The sequence below is a fragment of the Bos indicus x Bos taurus genome, chromosome 1 (assembly GCF_003369695.1).
Source record: "Bos indicus x Bos taurus breed Angus x Brahman F1 hybrid chromosome 1, Bos_hybrid_MaternalHap_v2.0, whole genome shotgun sequence".
NCBI classification, from domain to species: domain Eukaryota; kingdom Metazoa; phylum Chordata; class Mammalia; order Artiodactyla; family Bovidae; genus Bos; species Bos indicus x Bos taurus.
Genome location: NC_040076.1, coordinates 30,469,393 through 30,492,687, shown reverse-complemented (window position 1 = coordinate 30,492,687; position 23,295 = coordinate 30,469,393).

Here is a 23,295-nt window from a genome sequence, read left to right as displayed (position 1 = left end):
ATATAAATAGATAAATAAATAAAATTACATCCTAGTAGAGGAATGGCAGAGTTTAGCCTCAACTTTAAGAATTTAAAGGATGCAGAGGTGATGAGCCTCACTTTTTCCTCCATTTGATTTACCACTCTGGCCAAACTAAACCAGATGAATCGTCTTTTTTCTCTGCATATGACCTTGATTCTTAATACTAAAGAAAATAAAGGCTTTCATACATGAATAGAAGAAAAGAAAATGTTGTGTCTCAAATCTGTGTAATATATGCCTTTCTAGACAAAAAATATATTTTCCAGCCTAACCTACACTAAGATTAAGCCATGTGTTTGGTTTATGGCCAGTTTGACTAAAGGAAGTGAAATCCTATGCAAAACTGTTCATACCTTTTTGCTTTTAATGCAAGTATCACAAGATAAAATCTGTATAACTGAGTTAACACTTAACATATTGATACACAGCTGATTTTGGCCTGATGAAGAAATGAATTTTACATTTTTATACTGAAATAATGCATTGAGCATTTATTACCAATTAACAGAATACTATAGTTTATTCCAATATAAATTTTCAGTTGATTAGCCCTTATTGTTAAATATCAAATTGAAATATATATAATTAAATGAGACAGGGAAAAGTAAAACATTTTCAGCTGGAAATATAAAATCCTAACTCTTAATAATATTTGACAAACTTTACCTACAAATTTATATTTACAGGTATTATTAAAATTACCAGTAGTCAAAATACATTTTTAGTGTTTTTACAATTGGAGTGCCTAAATTGCATGTATTTTCTTGTAATACGAGAAAACACATTTGTAAAGTTGATTAGATTTGTATTCACCATCATAATGAACAGTATAACTGTTAAATAGAAGTAGAAATTATTATAATGCAGTGGTTAAGAGCATGTGTTCTATAAGGAGACAGACTCGGTTTCCCTATTTGCCCAGCAACTTGATAAATGTGTACTTTGTGCTTTGGGTACATTTATTTACAATCCATCAGTTCACTTCGGTTGCTCAGTTGTGTCCGACTTTTTGTGACCCCATGAATCGCAGCATGCCAGGCCTCCCTGTCCATCACCATCTCCCGGAGTTCACTCAAACTCACGTCCATCGAGTCGGTGATGCCATCCAGCCATCTCATCCTCTGTCATCCCCTTTACCTCCTACCCCCAATCCCTCCCAGCATCAGACTCTTTTCAAATGAATCAACTCTTCGCATGAGGTGGCCAAAGTACGGGAGTTTCAGCTTTAGCATAATTCCTTCCAAAGAACACCCAGGGCTGATCTCCTTTAGGATGGACTGGTTGGATCTCATTGCAGTCCAAGGGACTCTCAAGAGTCTTCTCCAACACCACAGTTCAAAAGCATCAATTCTTCGGTGCTCTGCTTTCTTCACAGTCCAATTCTCAAATCCATTCATAACCACTGGAAAAACCATAGCCTTGACTAGACAGATCTTTATTGGCAAAGTAATGTCTCTGCTTTTCAATATGCTATCTAGGTTGGTCATAACTTTTCTTCCAAGGAGTAAGCATCTTTTAATTTCATGGCTGCAGTCACCATCTGCAGTGATTTTGGAGCCCCCAAAAATAAAGTCTGACACTGTTTCCACTGTTTTCCCATCTATTTTCCATGAAGTGAAGGGACCAGATGCCATGATCTTCATCTTCTGAATGTTGAGCTTTAAGCCAACTTTTTCACTCTCATCAAGAGGCTTTTGAGTTCCTCTTCACTTTCTGCCATAAGGGTGGTGTCATCTGCATATCTGAGCTTAATGATATTTCTCCTGGTAATCTTGATTCCAGCTTGTGCTTCTTCCAGCCTAGCGTTTCTCATGATGTACTCTGCATAGAAGTTAAATAAGCAGGGTGACAATATACAGCCTTGACGTACTCTTTTTTTGTTGTTTTTTGACGTACTCTTTTTCCTGTTTGGAACCAGTCTGTTGTTCCATGTTCAGGTCTAACTGTTGCTTCCTGACCTGCATATAGGTTTCTCAAGAGGCAGGTCAGGTGGTCTGGGATTCCCATCTCTTTCAGAATTTTCCACAGTTTATTGTGATCCACACAGTCAAAGGCTTTGGCATGGTCAATAAATCAGAAATAGATGTTTTTCTGGAACTCTCTTGCTTTTTCCATGATCCAGAGGATGTTGGCAATTTGATCTGTGGTTTCTCTGCCTTTTCTAAAACCAGCTTGAACATCTGGAAGTTCATAGTTCACGTATTGCTGAAGCCTGGCTTGGAGAATTTTGAGCATTACTTTATTAATGTGTGAGATGAGTGCAATTGTGTGGTAGTATGAGCATTCTTTGGCATTGCCTTTCTTTGGGATTGGAATGAAAACTGACCTTTTCCAGTCCTGTGGCCACTGCTTAGTTTTCCAAATTTGCTGGCAAATTGAATGCAGCACTTTCACAGCATCATCTTTCAGGATTTGGAATAGCTCAACTGGAATTCCATCACCTCCACTAGCTTTGTTCGTAGTGATGTTTTCTAAGGCCCACTTGATTCACATTCCAGGCTGTCTGGCTCTAGGTGAGTGATCATACCATCATGATTATCTTGGTCATGAAGATTTTGTTTGTACAGTTCTTCTATGTATTCTTGCCACCTCTTCTTAATATCTTTTGCTTCTGTTAGATCCATACCATTTCTGTCCTTTATGGAGCCCATCTTTGCATGAAATATTCCCTTGGTATCTCTAATCTTCTTGAAAAGATCTCTAGGCTTTCCTATTCTGTTGTTTTCCTCTATTTCTTTGCATTGATTGCTGAGGAAGGCTTTCTTATCTCTCATAGCTATTCTTTGGAACTCTTCATTCAAATGAGTATATATCTTTCCTTTTCTCCTTTGCTTTTCACTTCTTTTCTTTTCACAGCTATTTAAGGCCTCCTCAGAGAGCCATTTTGCTTTTTTGCACTTCTTTTTCTTGGGGATGATCTTGATTCCTGTCTTCTCTACAATGTCATGAACCTCCATCCATAGTTCATCAGGCACTCCATCTATCAAATCTAGTCCCTTAAATCTATTTCTCACTTCCACTGTATAGTCATAAGGGATATGATTTAGGTCATATCTGAACAGTATAGTGGTTTTCCCTACTTTCTTCAATTTAAGTCTGAATTTGGCAATAAGGAGTTCATGATCTGAGCCACAGTCAGCTCCTGGTCTTGTCTTTGCTGACTGTATAGAGTTTCTCCATCTTTGGCTTCAAAGAGTATAATCAATCTGATTTCAGTGTTGACCATCTGGTGATGTCCATGTGTAGAGTCTTCTCTTGTGTTGCTGGAAGAGGGTGTTTGTTATGATCAATGTGTTCTCTTGACAGAACTCTATTAACCTTTGCCCTGCTTCATTCTGTACTCCAAGGACAAATTTTCCTGTTACTGCTGGTATCTCCTGACTTCCTACTTTTGCATTTCAGTCCCCTATAATGAAATGGACGTATTTTTTGGTGATCCTATAGTACCCCGTCTCACTGTGCCATGTTCTTCATAAAGAAAAATGCTGCCAGTAAAGGGTGTATAGCAGTTATTAGTGGATTTCTCACACCTAGTTGACCTCTTTTATTTGTGCTTGGCACAGCATTTTATATGAACATTACAGCTATGCTGCATCTCATTGCTAGGTAGAGTTGGCCTATGACACTCCAATCTTGCTGATCTACTTCCAACTATGCTTCTAATATCACACTAACTCATGATCACATTGAAAAAAAATTGTACCTCTCACTTGTCCATTTTACCCTATTTGTAGTTTTCTTGAGCATTTACGCAAGTAGCCTCATTAATTTTGGTGAGTGACACTTATACAGAAATCCCTCAATGATGGTAGTCTTTAAATCTAAATATTAAATGTCCTAAATTTACCACAATTAAGTAGAATTTTTAATTCAGTTGATATAAACAGTACAAACTTTATCTTGTTCTCTGAAATAAAATAGTCCTAATAATAAGATATAACAGAATTAGTTTGTGATTTGTCCATTAGCTGTACTCCCAAAAACAATTGAAGAAGATGTATGGAAATAATTAAATGATACATAAATTAAACTTCATCAGCTTGAAACAACCTTTAATTTTATTCACAAGCTTTTTGAAACCTGATTCTTTCAGTGTTCAACTTGACACAGGCACGATATACTAAGAAGAAGTTTCATGACCCATTTATTATTTTTACAGTCCAATATTTCTGTCGAGTGCCTAACTTCCATAGTGAGAGGCACTGCAGAGAAACATATATCAGTGCCACAGACAGGAATATGACCCAAGAATACCAACCAGATTTGCTCTGTTTTGTTGTTTTGTTTTTATAATTTTTCCTGGATAAAGTACCCCTTCTCTCTACAAAATATTATTTCTTTGATTTATCTAAAAGATAAATAAATCTTTCTTACTACTAGGTGTCATTCATAATTTTTATGTTTAATGAAAATGCCACCTGTGAAAGATAGTTAAAGAGAACTGGAATTTGACACAAGAAACTGTTAGGTTTATATTTTTGTCACCATTTATAATCATAATAAAGAAGTCATAAAGCAAGTTACTAGTTAACTAACCTCCTAAAAAATATCTAATGAAAAAGATACCCATCAAACTTGAAAATATCTCCTTCTGCCACACAGCAAAAAAAGAAAAGAAAAAAAGATTAGTCTAGCAAAATTAAATGTAGAAATAAATTAAAGGAAGAATTCATAAATAATTAGCATATATTGTGAAGTTATAAAATAACAAATTTGACTCTATGACTAGTATTTTGCTTTCCATTTGCTTCTAGTCAATTGCCATAATAATGTTAATTCTGGTGATCATGAGGCAAGATGATTATTTCTAAGTTCTCATCCTGTTTTTCAAAAATTTGAAAGTTAATAAGGCATTTTTATTGAACATCTTTTAATGCTTGGTCCCCAAGACAATATAATCTCTTGGCTATTGCCAACTTGAATGCTTAGAACATTCCTAGGTCACCTTTAATTGTTTTCCCACGTCTCACAACCACTAAATTTTAGAAAGTGTAAGTGCTTATTTCTGTGTATCCTTTATGCACACTCACTTTTATGATGATCTTAATGAATATTGCAGTTTTTAATGTGTTCTATAAAACTGCTTTTGTCAAAATGTAGATCCCCTCATACCCCCTATTGTTGAAATCACACTACCCAATTTTAATTGGTTTATTTAAAGTTTTTATTACTTTCTCCTTTTTTTCCCCAGTTTTATTAAAGTTTGTTTTAATCCATTAAATTGATTTTGCAATCCAGGGGTCATGAATTTACTTCCCCTTGAATTTTAACTAACTGGCCATCATAAGTGGAAAAAAAAAAAAAAAAAAAACCTCTGCATTGTGTACCATGACAGATATCCCTCCATCTGTGTACCTGAAAGTGGGTAGCTTAGAACCCAGAGGATGTGGTTGAGTGAAGGAAGTCATAGTAGAAGCAGCCTCAGCAGAGAAGGTGATGGCAGGTCTGGCACCCATTCAGCATGACATTTTGGACAGAGGAGATGGAGAGTGAAAGGGGAAATTGGGGTCTGCCTGGCCACATATACTGTAGCTGGAGGAATTTATTGCTCTACCTGAGGAGAAAGCACATGACTAGTAGGAAGAGAGTTAGGCACACTGAGAAAACTGAAGGAAAGCATGTTCTGTTGTTTAGCATCATATTCCCTCAAGAGGACCACCCATAAACCTCTGGAACCCCCAACTTGAACATGACCTTACCAGATAATGGGCACATCCAAAGTCCCAAATGCTAAGCACACACTTACACATTCTCTTCTACTACCCACCTTTCTCCCCTCAACTAACTTTTCCTTTTTTAGGCACCTGTTCCAAACTTAATTGCAAGTTTGCTCAATGAAGAGAAACAAGTTAAATAAATTGTCAAAAATCAATAAATAAAGAATTTTAAAGTCAGTCAGTGAAAACGTAGCTCAGTAGGTAAAGAATCTGCTGGCAATGCAGGAAACCCAGGTTTGATCCCTGGATTGGGAAGATTCTATGGAGAAGGAAATGACAACCCACTTCAGTATTCTTCCCTGGAGAATCCCATGGACAGAGAAGCCTGGTGGGTTATAGTCCATGGGGTCACAGAGTCCGACACGACTTAGCGACTAAACCACAAACCACCAGTGAGAACAAGACAGTAATTTACAAAGGAACTACTCCCCACCTTAGGTTATCAGCAAATTTTCAGCAGAAACTCTAGCAGTCAGGAGGAAAACTGCCAGCCAAGACTACTCTATCAGACAAAGTTATCTTTCAGATATAAAGGAAAAATAAAGGCTTTCTCAGACAAACAAAAACTGAGAGAGTTCACCACCAGACCTGTATTATACAAAATGTTGAAAGGAGATTTTCAAGCTGAAACAAAATTATTAAATTACACAAAGCTGTGATCAAAGTGATAAATAGAATTTTAAATATGTAACTTTTAATAAGAATTGCTTATTAAACTCTTAATTATAGCATATAGTTTAAAAGAAAAGCACATTAAAAATAACTATAGCTACTACAAACTGACAATAAAACCACAGCATTAAGAGAAAATTGGTGACTCAAAAACATAAAAAGAAAGGAATAAAAAGATGGGAACTTCATAGGCGAATAAAGATATATTCCTGTCAGTAGAAAAAAAAAAGGACTATTTTATCTTTAAGTTGTTTAAGGAAAACTTCATGATAACCACACAGTCAAAGGCTTTGGCATAGTCAATAAAGCAGAAATAGATGTTTTTCTGGAACTCTCTTGCCAACAGATGTTGGCAACTTGATCTCTGTGGATCACCACAAACTGTGGAGAATTCTGAAAGAGATGGGAATACCAGACCACCTGACCTGTATCTTGAGAAATCTGTATCCAAGTCAGGACACAACAGTTAGAACTAGACATGAAATGACAGACTGGTTCCAAATAGGAAAAGGAGTACGTCAAGGCTGTATATTGTCACCCTGCTTATTTAACTTATGTGCAGAGTACATAATGAGAAATGCTGGGCTGGAGAAAGCACAAGCTGGAATCAAGACTGCCAGGGGAAATATCAATAACCTCAGATATGCAGATGTCGCCACTCTTATGGCAGAAAGTGAAGAAGAACTACAGAGCTTATTGATGAAAGTGGAAGAGGAGAATTAAAAAGTTGGCTTAAAATTCAACATTCACAAAACTAAGATCATGGCATCCAGTCCCTTCACTTCATGGCAAATAGATGGGGAAACAGTGGAAACAGTGGCTGACTTTGTTCTTTTGGGCTCCAAAATCACTGCATCTGGTGACTTCAGCCATGAAATTAAAAGGCACTTGGTCCTTGGAAGGAAAGTAATGACAAACCTAGACAACATATTAAAAAAACAGAGATATTACTTTGCCAACAAAGGTCCATCTAATCAAGGCTATGGTTTTTCCAGTAGTCATGTATGGATGTGAGAGTTGGACTAAAGAAAGCTGAGCACCGAAGAATGGATGCTTTTGAACTGTGGTGTTGGAGAAGACTCTTGGGAGTCCCTTGGACTGCAAGGAGATCCAACCAGTCCATCCTAAAGGAGATAAGTCCTGAGTGTTCATTGGAAGGGCTGATGGTGAAGCTGAAACTCCAGTACTTTGGCTACTGATGCAAAGAACTGACTCATTTGAAAAGACCCTGATGCTGGGAAAGATTGAACGCGAGAGGAGAAGAGGATGACAGAGGATGAGATGGTTGGATGGCATCACTGTCTCGATCGACATGAGTTTGAGCAAATTCCAGGTGATAGTGAAAGACAGGGAAGCCTGGTGTCTTACAGTCTATGAGGCTACAAAGAGTCAGATGCAACTGAGCGACTTAACTTAACGTGATAACCACAGAGCAAAATTCTTAGGTGGAGACAAAACAACCAAATAAATAAATAAACGTTGTGGGGAAGACTGAGCAAGTCATCATGAAACCACCAGCTTACAAAGGTAGACAGAAACAGAAGGGAAAAGATACAATGAAGAGACAAAATAATTAGAAGGGAAAGTATAAAATTTTATGTAGTAAATTCTTACGTAAAAATCACCCTAAATGTAAATGACTTGAACTCACTAATCAAAAGGAACAGAGTGACTGGATGGATAAAAAGTAAGACCCAACTATATGCTACCTATGAAAGACTCATTCAAGCTCTAAGGGAACACACAGACACAAAATGAAAATATAGAAGATGATATTCCAACCAAACATAAAACAAGAAGGTAGGTGTAACCATACTTTTATTAGATCAAATAGACTTCAAGTCAAAACTACAATAAGATACAAAGAAGGACATGATATACTAATAAATGGATCAGTACATGATGAAGATATATCAATTGTAAATATATACATGATCCTAAAACTTGGACATTAAAATATATTATTTGAACAAAAAAAGATCTTAAAAGAGAAATAGACAACAATAAAATAATTACTGGAGACTTCATTATTCCACTCAGCAATGGATAGCTTAACCAGACAGAAAATCAACAAAGCAAAACTGGAACTGAACTACACTATAAAATGAATCAACTTAATAGAACATTGCACCCAATAGCAGAGTACACATTCTTCTCAAGTGCACAGGGAACATTCTCCAGGATATATCATATGATAGGTCACAAAACAAATCTTAGCAAATTTAAGAAGACTGAAATCATGGCCATAATCTCTGAACACTGTGGTGTGAAACTAAAAATCAACAACAAGAATAAAGTGAGATCTAGAAATATTTGGAAAATATACAACCATTCAGTCAAAATGGAAATTTAATAAAATTTAAAAATATCAAGACAATTAAATGAAATGAAAGAGAAATACAGCCTATCAAACATTGTCAGTTCAGTTCAGTCACTCAGTCGTGTCTGACTCTTTGTGACCGCATAGACACAAAGACTTCCCTGTCCATCACCAACTCCTGAAGCTTACTCAAACTCATGTTCAGTTCAGTTCAGTTCCGTCGCTCAGTCGTGTCCGACTCTTTGCAACCCCATGAATCACAGCACGCCAGGCCTCCCTGTCAGACTCATGTGGGATGTAGCAAATGTAGTTCTCAGAGGAAAGTTTATATTAATAATTTCATATGTTAAGAAATGAGAAGGATATCAAGTAAACAACAAAACTTTACAACTCAAAGATCTAGAAAAAGAACAAATTAATTGTAAATAAACAAAAGAAAGAATGATAAGGTCCAGTGTAGAAAGAATAAAATACATAACAGAAAAACAATAGAAAGGAGGATCAAAATTAAGAACAGTTTCTCTGACAAGATAAACAAAATTCAAATATTTAACTAGACTAAACAAAAAGAGAAAAGACTCAAAATTCACAACAAAATAGGAGACATACAACTGATACCACAGAAATACATAGAATCATATAGACTAGGGACAATTCTTTGCCAACAAATTACATAACCTAGGATAAAGGGATACATTTTTAAAACAAACAACCTACCAAGGATGAATCAGGAATAAATTGACCCCATGGTCTTCCAGGCTCCTCTATATATGGGTTTTTCCAGGCAAGGATACTGGAGGGGGTTGCCAGTTCCTTCTCCAGGGAATATTCCTAACCCAGGATTGAACCTGGTCTCCCACATTGCAGGAATATTCTTTGCCATCTGAGCCACCAGTGAAGCCCCAAGAAAATTTGAACTGACCAATAATTAATTAAAAGATTGACCCATCCTCCAAACATCTTCCAACACAGAAACTCCAAGACTAAAAGGCTTCACTGGAAATTTCTACCAAAAATTTAATGAAGAATTAAGACCAATTCTCCCCAAACTCTTCCAAAATATTGATAAGGGAACACTTTCAAACCCATTTTAGAAAGGTGATTTTTAAAGATGCCACAATTAAAACTATAGTATAGCTTAAAATTATAGAAACTATAGTCAAATATCTCTGATAAGTATAGACACAAAAATTCTCAAAAAAATATCTGAGCACCATGCCCTAGAATACATTAAAAGGATTATGAACCACAACCAAGCAAGATTTATCCCTGAGATACAATAACGCTTTATCATAAGAAAATCAATAAATATAGTACATCACATCAATACAATTAAAGATGAAAATTACATGATCATTTTAGTAAACACACAAAATGTTTGACCAAATGCAACATCCTTTCATGGTAAAAGTAAATAAATAAACAACCCTTAAGAGACTGGGTATAGAAGGAACATACCTCAACATGAAAATGGCCATATATAACAAATCTACAGATAACATTTTACTAAGTGAAGAAAAATATAACAGGTTTCCTGTAAGATTAGAAACAAGCATGGCCACTCTCATGACTCCTACTCAATATAGTGCTGACAAGTAGTGCTGCTGCTGTTAAGTCACTTCAGTCGTGTCTAACTCTGTGTGACCCCATAGATGGAAGTCCACCAAGCTCCCTCATTTCTGGGATTCTCCAGGCAAGAACACTGGAGTGGGTTGCTATTTCCTTCTCCAATGCATGAAAGTGAAAAGTGAAAGGGAAGTCACTCAGTTGTGTCCGACTCTTCATGACCCCATGGACTGCAGCCTACCAGGCTTCTCCTTCCATGGGATTTTCCAGGCAAGAGTACTGGAGTGGGTTTCCATTGCCTTCTCCACTGACTAGTACTAACTAGGGCAATAATATAAGGAAATAAAGGCATTCAAATCAGATAGGATGATGTAAAATTATCACTATTTACTGATAATATGATTTTGCACATAGAATAGCCCAGAATGAGTAAAAAATAATGAATATTTTCAGCAAAGTGGGAGAATATATAATCAACATACACAAATAAATTTCATTCCTTTACACTAATAATGAAGCAATTGAAAAAGAAATGTTATCCCATTCACAACAGCATCAACAAAATATGTAATACTTAGAAATAAATTTATCCAAGGGAGTGAAAAGTATGTACAATGAAAACTACAAGTTTTGCTGAAAGAAACTGAAGACACAAACAAATGGAAACACATCTTACATTCTTGGATTATAATAATAATTATTGTTAAAATGGCCATACTATCTAAAGCCATCTACAGGCTTTAATGTAATCCCCATCAAAATACCCAAAGCATTCTTTATATAAATGAAGAAATAATCTTAAAATTTGTTTGGACCCACAAAAGGCACAGAATAGCCAAAGAAATTCTGAGAAGGAAGGAAAAAAAATTAGAAATATTATGCTTCAAGATTTCAAACTATACTAAAAAGTCATAGTAATCAAAATAGTATGTTACTGGGGAAAAAAAAAAACAGAGACACTGACCAATAGAACAGAATATTAACCCAGAGTTAAATCCCAGCATATGCAGTCAACAATAGAGTCAAGAGAGCCAAGAATACCCATGCAGGGAAAGGATAGTCTTTTCAAATGATCCTTGGAAAATTGGAGAAATAGATGTGGAACAACGGAATTGGACACATATCTGAAATCACTCACAAAAAATAGCTCAAAATGAGCAAAAGTCTTATACTAAAGATCTGACACCATAAATTCCCTAGAGAAAAACAGAGGGAAGAAGCTCTCTGATATTGGTTGTGGCTATGGTTTTTTAAACATGTCAAAGGCACAAACAATAAAAGCAAAAATCAACAAATAAAATGATGCCAAACTCAAATGTTCTGCACAGCAAAATAAACAATCAAAAAAAATAATAAAAAGACAAAGAATGGGAGAAAATTTTTGCAAATTACATGTAGGATAAGAAGTTAATATTGAAACTATATAAAGAATTCAGTCAGTTTAGTAACAGCAACAATAAAAAATGAAATAATCTAGTTTAAAAAATAGAAGAAGCAAAGAGATACTTTTCAAAAAGGACATCAAAATAGCTGATAGATACATGAAAAAATGTTTAACATCATTAATTATCATGGAAATCAAATGAAAACCACAGTAGGATATAATTTCACAATAGTTAGAATGGCAGTTTCAGGAAGACAAGAGACAACAGCACTAGAAAATGTAGTAAAAGGGGAATAATCATACACTGTAGAGGAGAACATAACTTGGTCAATCATTTTAGTAAATAATATAGAGCTTTCACAAAAATTACAACCCAGTCTACCATGTGGTCTCAAAATTTCACTTTTGAGTATATACTCAAAGGACATTAAAACAGGGTTTTAGTGAGAAATATGCACTCCCAGGCTTTCCAGGTAGTACTAGTGGTAAAGAACCTGCTTGTTAATGCAGGAGACCTAAGAGATGTAAGTTCATCCCTGGCTGGGGAAGATCCCCTGGAGGAGGGCATGGCCATCCACTCCAGTATTCTTGCCTGGAGAATCCCATGGACAGAGGCTCCTGGAAGGCTACAGTCCATAGGGTTTCACAGAGTTGAACACAACCGAAGTGTCTTAGCATGACGTGGGCAGGCACCTCTTAGAAGAAATGGAGTAGCCATAATAGTCAACAAAACAGTCTGAAATGCAGTACTTGGATGCAATCTCAAAAATGACAAAATGATCTCTGTTGGTTTCCAAGGTGAACCATTCAATATCACAGTAATTCAAGTCTATGCCCCAGCTAGTAATGCTGAAGAAGCTGAAGTAAAACGGTTCTATGAAGACCTACAAGACCTTTTAGAACTAACACCCAAAAAAGATGTCCTTTTCATTACAGGGGACTGGAATGCAAAAGTAGGAAGTCAAAAAACACCTGGAGTAACAGGCAGATTTGGCCTTGGAATACAGAATGAAGTAGGGCAAAGACTAATAGAGTTTTGCCAAGAAAATGCACTGGTCATAGCAAACACCCTCTTCCAACAATACAAGAGAAGACTCTACACATGGACATCACCAGATGGTCAACACTGAAATCAGATTGATTATATTCTGTGCAGCCAAAGATGGAGAAGCTCTATGCAGTCAACAAAAACAAGACCAGGAGCTGACTGTGGCTCAGATCATGAGCTCCTTATTGCCAAATTCAGACTTAAATTGAAGAAAGTAGGGAAAACCACTAGACCATTTAGGTATGACCTAAATCAAATCCCTTATGATTATACAGTGGAAGTGAGAAATAGATTTAAGGGACTAGATCTGATAGATAGAGTGCCTGATGAACTATGGACTGAGGTTCGTGACATTGTACAGGAGACAGGGATCAAGACCATCCCCAAGAAAAAGAAATGCAAAAAAAGCAAAATGGCTGTCTGAGGAGGCCTTACAAATAGCTGTGAAAAAAAGGGAAGCAAAAAGCAAAGGAGAAAAGGAAAGCTATACCCATTTGAATGCAGAGTTCCAAAGAATAGCAAGGAGAGATAAGAAAGCTTTCCTCAGTAATCAATGCAAAGAAATAGAGAAAAACAGTAGAATGGGAAAGACTAGAGATTTCTTCAAGAAAATTAGAGATAGCAAGGGAACATTTCATTCAAAGATGGGCTCATTAAAGGACAGAAATGGTTTGGACCTGACAGAAGCAGAAGATATTAAGAAGAGGTGGCAAGAATACACAGAAGAACTATACAAAAAAGATCTTCACTACCCAGATAATCACGATGGTGTGATCACCTTCCTAGAGCCAGACATCTTGGAATGTGAAGTCAAGTGGGCCTTAAGAAGTATTACTATGAACAAAGCTAGCGGAGGTGATAGAATTCCAGTTGAGCTATTTCAAATCCTAATAGATGATGCTGTGAAAGTGCTTCACTCAATATGTCAGCAAATTTGAAAAACTCAGCAGTGGCCACAGGATTGTAAAATGTCGGTTTTCATTCCAATCCCAAAGAAAGTCAATGTGAAAGAATGCTCAAACTATGACACAATTGCTCTCATCTCACAGGCAAGTAGAGTAATGCTCAAAATTCTCCAAGCCAGGCTTCAGCAATCCATGAACTGTGAACTTCCTGATGTTCAAACTAGTTTTAGAAAAGGCAGAGGAACCAGATATCAAATTGCCAACATTTGCTGCTTCATCAAAAAAGCAACAGAGTTCCAGAAAAACATCTATTTCTGCTTTACTGACTATGCCAAAGCCTTTGACTATGTGGATCACAATAAACTGTGGAAAATTCTGAAAGACATGGGAATACCAGACCACCTGACCTGCCTATTGAGAAACCTATATGCAGGTCAGGAAACAACAGTTAGAACTGGACGTGGAACAACAGACTGGTTCCAAAGAGGAAAAGGAGTACGTCAAGGCTGTATATTGTCACCCTGCTTATTTAACTTATACTCAGAGTACATCATGAGAAATGCTACAGGAAGCAAAAGCTGGAATCAAGATTTCTGGGAAAAATATCAATAACCTCAGATATGCAAATGACACTACCCTTATGGCAGAAAATGAAGAAGAAATAAAGAGCCTCTTGATGAAAGTGAAATAGGAAAGTGAAAAGGTTGGCTTAAAGCTCAACATTCAGAAAACTAAGATCGTGGCATCCCGTCCCATCACTTCATGGGAAATAGATGGGGAAACAGTGGAAACTGTGTCAGACTTTATTTTGGGGGGCTCCAAAATCACTGCAGGTGGTGATTGCAGCCATGAAATTAAAAGACGCTTACTCCTTGGAAGGAAAGTTTTGACCAACCTAGAAAGCATATTAAAAAGCAGAGACATTACTTTGTCAGGCAAGGTCCATCTAGTCAAGGCTATGGTTTTTCCAGTGGTCATGTATGGATTTTGAGTTGGACTATAAAGAATGTTGAGTGCCGAAGAACTGATGCTTTTAAATTGTGGTGTTGGAGAAGACTCTTGAGAGTCCCTTGGACTGCAAGGAGATCCAACCAGTTCATCCTAAAAGAAATCAGTCCTGGGTGTTCATTGGAGGTACTGATGTTGAAGCTGAAACTCCAATATTTTAGCCACATGATGCGAAGAGCTGACTCATATGAAAAACTCTGATGTTGGTAAAGATTGAAGGCGGGAGGAGAATGGGATGACAGAGGATGAGATGGATAGATGGCAGCACTGACTCAATGGTCATGAGTTTGGGTAACCTCCGGGAGTTGGTGACAGACAGGGAGGCCTGGTGTGCTGTCATTCATGGGGTCGCAAAGAGTCGGACATGACTGAATGACAGAACTGAACTGAACTGAAGTGTCTTAGCATGCATATATACACTCCTCCGTTTACTGCAGGCTTATTCACAATTGCCAAGATATGGAAACAACCCATAGTCCCATCAACATATGAATGTATTAGGCAGAAATCTGGGCATGAGCAATGAGGCGTGGCCTAGCTGAAAAGATTTCAAACTTATCTCTTAACCCCAGACCAGACATGCCCAGGAGAGTTCACAGACATGCTACAAAAATAACCACAGAGACTTTTCCAACTCCTGTGCATGTGCCCCTAGGCACATAATAGATACTAACTAACCAAAGTGGTTTCTCCAATTCAGGCACATGCATCTCTGATACACAGGTATATCCTCAACTATTCTTAGGCAGCCAGGAGCCCATTAAGTGTTCATAAATATTTCATACTACTGATTGTAGCAGACTGAATTATGGGAAAGACATGGATAATAGAGCCTGTCGTTATGTATCTTGCAACTGTCAATCAAAGCTGTCAGTCCATGCCAGCATAGATGAATATGAAAAAGTCCTATTTTTCATGTATCCAGACACTCCCCATTCCCTGATTGGCCTTGAGCATACACCCGTTTGAATTCCCTCTCCTGATTGGTGGCATGTATGACTGAGGGCAGGAGGAGAAAGAGACGACAAAGGATGAGATAATTGGATGGCATCACCAACTCAATGGACATGAGTTTGAACAAACTCTGGGAGATAGTGAAGGACAGGGAAGCCTGATGTGCAGCTGTACATGGGATCACAAATAGTCAGACACAACTTAGTGACTGAACAACAACAAAAACAACAACAAGCCCTGTTTTGCACAATGCAGAACCAAGAGGAGGAGATGGAAAGTATAAAAAGGAAAGCCAAGATGGATTGTTGCCACTCCTTTGGAGTCAGCCTGCTCCCATGTTTTGGGATGTACTATCTTCTGTCTGTTCAATAAAAGTTCTGTCTGTTTGAGCTCTAACTGAGCTCTAACTAGTCTGTTGTTTCAAGTTCTTTCTATGATGAGACAAGAGTTGAGAAATCAGCCTGCGTGAACTGCAATTATTTCATCTTTCCAAATCATTGTTAAGATGAGACAAGAACTGAGGGAGAGAAATAAACCAACTTAACAAATGGATATAAAGATGTACACATTCACAAGAAGTATTCAGTGATGAGGAAAGAGGCTGTCCCTCCACTTGTTACAAACATGGATGGACCCTGAGCACTTTATGCTAAAGCAAGGTAAGTTACATAAAGAAAGACAAAAACTGCATCATATCACTTATATGTGGAATCTAAAAAAGTTAAACTTGGATAAAACAGAGTAAAATGGTGGTCACCAGGAAATGGAAGAGAATGGATAAGGGTGGATTTTGTTTAAAGATACAAACTTTTAACAAGTAGTAAATAAGCCATAGAAATCTAAGACACTGTACAATGAATATAGATAATAATACCATACTATAATTATGTAATATGATAAATCACTACATTGGCAATGATATTGCAATATATAAAAGTATCAGATATGTTGTATACCTTAAAATTACATAATGTCACATGTTGTTTATTTTAGTTTTAAATAGGCAAATATTTATATAAAACAGTTATATGTTATAAATATATATATTTATATATAAAACAGTTATATATATATATATATTTATATATATAAACATTTATATATTTATATATTAATATATTATTTTAATATATATGTAAATGACCAAATGGCACAAAATGTTGCTCAAAATATGTGTCATTAGGGAAATACAAGTTAAAACTACAATGAGATATCACTTCACACCTGCTAGGATGGCTTAATTCAAAAAGACAAAAAATAGAAAGTGTTAGATAGCATGTGGGAATTGGAACCCTCATATATTGCTGGTAGGAATGTAAAATGATTCAGTTTTTCTGGAAAACAGTTGAGCAGTTCCTCAGAAAGATAAACATAAAGTTCCATATGGCCCAGCAATTCTATTTCTATAATAGGTATGTACCCAGGAGAATTGAAAAATGTAAGTTCTTGCAAAAATGTGAACACAAATATTTATAGCAGCATTATTCATAATGGGCAAAAAGTAAAAATTGATAAATACATATATATATTATTTATACAACAATATATGTTTCAGCTAAAAAAGGAACAAATACATTCTGGAACATGGGCAAATATGGAACCATTATACTAAATGAAATAATCCAAATACAAAAATCATATATTATAAGATATATTGATATGAAATGTCCAGAAGAATCTAGAGGGACAGATAACAGATAATGGTGGAAAAAGACTGAGGAAGGATGTTGAAATGGACAGTGATTGTTAGTGTGTGTTGAGATCTCTTTACTTGTCTGAGAAAAATGTTCTAGAATTACAAAAAAAAAAGTAATAGTGGCACAGCTATGTGAAAATAATAAAAATCATTAAATCATAGATATATAAAGGTTATTTTATAGTATACAAACTATATTTCAATTAAATAATAATAAATAACTATAAAATTCATCTACTTGTCAGCTACTTGATTAATGTGAAAGTTGCTCAGTCATGTCCAATTCTTTGCAACCCCATGGGCTATATGTGAAAGTGAAAGTGAAATCACTTAGACCTGTCAGACTCTTTGCGACCCCATGGACTGTAACCTATCAAGCTCCTCCAACCATGGGATTTCCCAGGCAAGAATGCTGGAATGGGTTGCCATTTCCTTTTCCAGGAGATCTTCCCAACCCAGGGATCGAAGCCAGGTCTCTTGCATTGCAGGCAGACGCTTTACCATCTGAGCCACCAGGGAAGCCCCATGAGCTATATAGTCCTTGGAATTCTCCAGGCCAGAATACTGGAGTGGATAGCCTTTCCCTCCTCCAGGAAATCTTCCAAACCCAGGGATCGAACCCAGGTCTCCCACCCTGCAGGCTGATTCTTTACTGGCTGAGCCACAAGGGAAGCCCAGTAATAGTGGAGTGGGTAGCCTATCCCTTCTCCAGGGGATCTTCCCGACTCAGGAATCAAACCGGGGTCTCCTGCATTGCAGCGGATTCTTTACCAACTGAGCTATTAGGGAAGCCTATTGATTATTAGACATATCAAATTTACTTTCTGAAACTCAGTTTTTTGTCTGAAAAAATACCAATAAACATTAATGACAACAAGGAAATACTCCTTCCAGTTTTTCAAAATTTAGTAAGTGAAAAGTCTATTTGCCAGTTGTCCAAGTCAAAATCTTGAAGTATTACTTGCTTCTCTATCATATCATGATAGTAAATTCCAGAAATTTTACCTTTAAAAACTGTCCATTTTTAAAAATTGAAATAAAATCCACATAACATGAAACTAATTTTTCAAGTTATGTAATTTACAGGTTTTTAGTATATTTAAAAGTTGTGCAATCATCTTCACTATCTAATTAGAGAATGTTTTCAACAGCAAAATAAACAAAAACAAAATAAAAAACTTAGGACTTGCTTGTCTTATTCCTGACTTAGAGGATAAACTTTCAGTCTTGCAGTCTTAAGTATATCTTGTGCATGCTCAGTCATGTCTGACTCTTTGCAATCCCATGGACTATAGACTTTCAGATTTCCTATGAAATTTTCTAGGTAAGAATCCTGGAGTGGGTTACCCCTTTCTACTCCAGTGTATCTTTCTGATGCAGAATCAAACCCACCTCTTTTGATTCTCCTGCATTGGCATGAGGATTCTTAACCACTGTGCAACCTGGGAAATCCAAAATATATCTTAGCTCTGAGTTTTTCATGGATGTCCTTTTTCAGGTTGAAGAATTGTCATTTTATTTCTAGTCTGTTGGATATCTTTATTAAGAAATAGTACTCTGTTTTATCAAATACTTTTTGCATCTATTGAGATAATCATGCATTTTACCCCTAAATACCCATATCTAACTACTTACGACTTCTCAGCAACTTCCAATTACTACTTGGATCAAACTATTATCATTTATGTAGGCTATGACAATATCCCACTAAATGAACTTCCTCCTATTTTCCTCCTTCACTACTATGTACTCCTCAAACTACGTGTGATACTCTTCTAAAACATAAATCAAATTATGTCACTCTTTTCCTTTCATTTTCCAAAGACTTCTATTTCCCAAAGAGTAAAATCTAAATCCCTTACCACAACCAAAAGACCTTCTTTATTATGCCTCTTTCATCCTCATACCTCACATATTACAACTCTTTGTTTCTTAAAATACTGTTTTAGAAATGTACTTGTTACTTTACTATGCAGGAGTCATTTATTGGATGTTTAGTAAATGTCAAACATCCATGACAATTATTATGAAAGACACAAAAGTTAAGAAGTTCCAGACTCTAAGCTTAACGTATCTTAAGTTTTCATAGTAAACAACTAGATACACAAATAAGTAGTTAAAATTAATATACTAGATAAAATTAGATATCCTAGAAGTTCAATATAGTGAGAGTTTTACCTAATGGATAAAATCAAGAAAATGTTGATTGGCAATAAAATATTTTCAGTTGGCCTGGAAGAATAGGTTGGATGGAAAAAAAACCAAAAATAGCTCATCTCAAATGGATGGAAAATAGGAGATGGATTTTTTTTTCCTTAATTATTTGTTACCCAGAAATTTTTAAAGATAAGAAATATCCTTTGCATAATTTTTAAGTACTGCTGAAAACAATATTATTTTATATGTTTTGGGAATCAACCAAAATAATAAGAAAGATGTAACAGAATATAGAACACAAAGTAACCCTTGAACATATTATTTGTTATTATGATTTACGTACATGGTTATTTCAAAAGCTTTTTCCAAAATACAAATTTAAGTAAGAATACCAATACTAATTAGAAAATATACTTACATAAAATTATTTTATATTGTTATACAGACAAATCAGAGGACGTTGCTGATGTTATTAATTCACTATTCTCTTTGTGGCATATGTGATAAGAATTTTAGTGCAATAATGAAATGAATTTATACTGTACTTCCAGGGCAATATTTCAATATTTAGAAAATGTTCACATTTTGGTTTAATAGATTATAATGGGCAGAGTTGTAATGGCAGCATAAATGAAACAGAACTTTCATTCGAACATAATTTCTACACTGTAATTTTGGCTAATATTAAAGTTACTTGAACTGAATTAAAATAGAAATTGAAATTCATTAACTGATCTCATGAATGTGAATGATTATGAGGAAAAGTAAAGATGTATTGAATAAGACAATTGGATAAAATTAGCCAAGTAAGAATTGTGTGGTTTAACAAAGTACAAATGGCCTACATTACTTAAGGTCGACAAAAATGGCCATTCTCATGATTATGCATAGTTATAGAGGAATTACCAGAATAGTGAAAATGGATTTTAGATAATTCTTTGCACCAAGATTTTGCATATTTGCACATGACCTGGTCTTTTTCTGGACTTGCCTTGTCTAAACAAGGCTGATTCTTACAAATAAACACAAGAGTATATGGCCAGTTCAGGTCACAGAGTTATAGAATGCAGATGGGCATTGCCATGTTGATGAACAATGAAAGGTTGACTATGTAAGTATCACTGCAATGATCTCCTCTAGAGCCATCTGGCACTGTTTTTCAGATGTACCTCTGGGGATTCATCAGAACCTTAAAGCAGTAACTCTTTTCTCACTGTCAAAACTACTGTAATAGAATCTGTTGGTATTTCCATGTCAATAGTCTTTAGGAAGTTTCCCTTTAAAGATTATATTTTCTAGAGATTGATGCAGAGTGCTATTACCATTTAGCTTTTCCCTCTTAATTTTCATTCCTTCATATTGGGAAATTGATGATGAAATAGAAAGGCCAGTAATTAAGAAGATACCTAGGTATAATGTGACAAATGTATGTGTTTTGTGTATTTGTATGCATCTGAGTACAAATATATATGCACATAATACTTCACAACTTAGGGCAATAGAAATTGTATTAGAAATTTTTATTGTTGAGGGTAACTGAGGTGATGCCTTGAAGAAATACATACTCTAATTGCTAACATTGAAATCCCACAAAATACAAGTAATGCTATGATAATTTTTTGAATAGCTGTATAAAAAAGACATAAAGTTAAGTCATTTAAATAAAATAAAGCTAGAAAGTTTACAAAGATATAACTTTCTTTTCTGCAGATCAACATTATAATCTTATAGATCTAATATGAAATTGAAATCATAGATTTTTAAAGCTTATATTTTTAATGAATTGACAAGATTTTTAGGTATAATCAGTTTTGAGGTATTGATCATAATTCTGAAAGACAGAATTTTTCTAAATTTACTTGCTATCAAGGTAACAAAATGGAAAGAAACCAACATATCATTGCTTAATTTTAACATTGAATATTCATTCAAGGTTATTACATGAGGTATTTACAACTCTTTAAATAATAGATAATAATGATCATATGTTACTTAAATGAACAAATCTGGGGTTACCTAGTTAAAAATATCTATAGGAAAAAAATACTACTTCATTGGACTTTATACATAAATGGAAAACAGGTTAAGCACAAAAAGAACTAGAAAATAATAACTCCTAAATTAAGATCTTAGAAACTGTTTGAAGTAAGTTTAAAAAGAAAATAACTTAGACTCTTAGACAATGTCAATATCATCTGGAATGAAACATTTTTTTGTTTACTTTTTTATAGAAAAAGTAAAGCTTAAAACCAAAAACAGAAAGAACTGTTTTTACTGTGGGAAAGTTAATATAAAGAAAGTCATTTTAAAAAGTGAAAGCAGTATCCAAGTAACAAAACATGAAATATATATTTCAATGAGTATTTCAAATTAAAGTTAAAATTCTGAAGTAGAATTTAATGAAATGATTAATGATTCTAAATAAAAAGCTATTGGAATCATAATTGAAAAGTAATTTTCTGGTAATGAGATATTTAAATGTCTTAAATTCCTTTAAAATAAACAAACAAAAAAAAGTCTTTAGGAAAGTAACAAGCACCCAAATTTATAACTATACTCCAAATTTATAACTATACTCCAAAGCAATAGTAATCAAAACAGCATGGTACTGGCACAAAAGCAGATACATAAATAAATGGAACAGAAGAGGGAGCCCAGAAGTGAACCAACATCTACATGGTCAATTAATCCACCACAAAGAGGGCAAGAATATTCAATGGATAAAAGCTTCTTCAACAAATGATATAGTGAAAACTGGAGAATTACATGTAAAAGAATCAGACTTAATTTCTCATGCTATATACAGAAATAAGCTCAAAATGGATGAAATGTAAGACCTGAAACAATACAATGTCTAGAAGAAAATATAGGCAGTAAGCTCTTTGATATAGATCTTAGCAATATGTTTGGATATGTTTCCTCAGGCAAACAAACAAAAAACAGAAGCAAAAGCAAAAATAAATAGAAAAGACATCAAACTAAAAAGTATTTACACGGTGAAGAAAACTACCAATAAAACAAAAGGCTGACCATTGAATGGGAAAAATCATTTGCAAAATATATGTTTGATAAGGAAATATGTATTCACATAAAAATTCATTCAACGCAACATATAAGAAATAACCTGATTATAAAATGAGCAGAGGACCTGAATAGCCATTATTCTAATGAGACATACAGATGGCAAACAAATACATGAAAAGATTCTCAACATCACTAATTATCAGGGAAACAGAATCAAAACCTCAATGAGATACCACCTCACACCTATTAGAATGGCTATTATCAAAAGATAAGAAATAACAAGTATTGACAAGGATGTGGAGAAAAGGGAAACCTGAGGCACTAATGGGGAGAATGTAAATGTGTGCAGTAACTATGGAGTTTCCTCAAAGATTAAAAAGCACACTAGTATATGATTGAACAATTCTACTTCTGGATATTTTTCCAAAAACTTCCCAAAACACTAATTTGAAAAGATACATGCACCCATATGTTCATTGCAGAATTATTCACAGAAGCCAAGATAGGGAAGCAACCAAAGTGCCAATCAATTGAAGAATGTATAAAGATGTGGCATACATGTATCACACACATTCACACAATGGAGTATTAATCAGCCATAGAAAAGAGTGAAAATTTGCCGTTTGCAACAACATGGATGTATTGTATTTTGCAAAATGAAATTACTATGTACTTACAGAGTACTATGTACTCTGCAAAATGAAATTACTCATAAAAAGGCAAATAGAAAAAATGATTTCACCTATATGTGAAATCTAAAAATTTCTCCCCAAAGAGCCACAAGTCAGAGTCCCATATCTGGCTCCCTAGCCTGGGAATC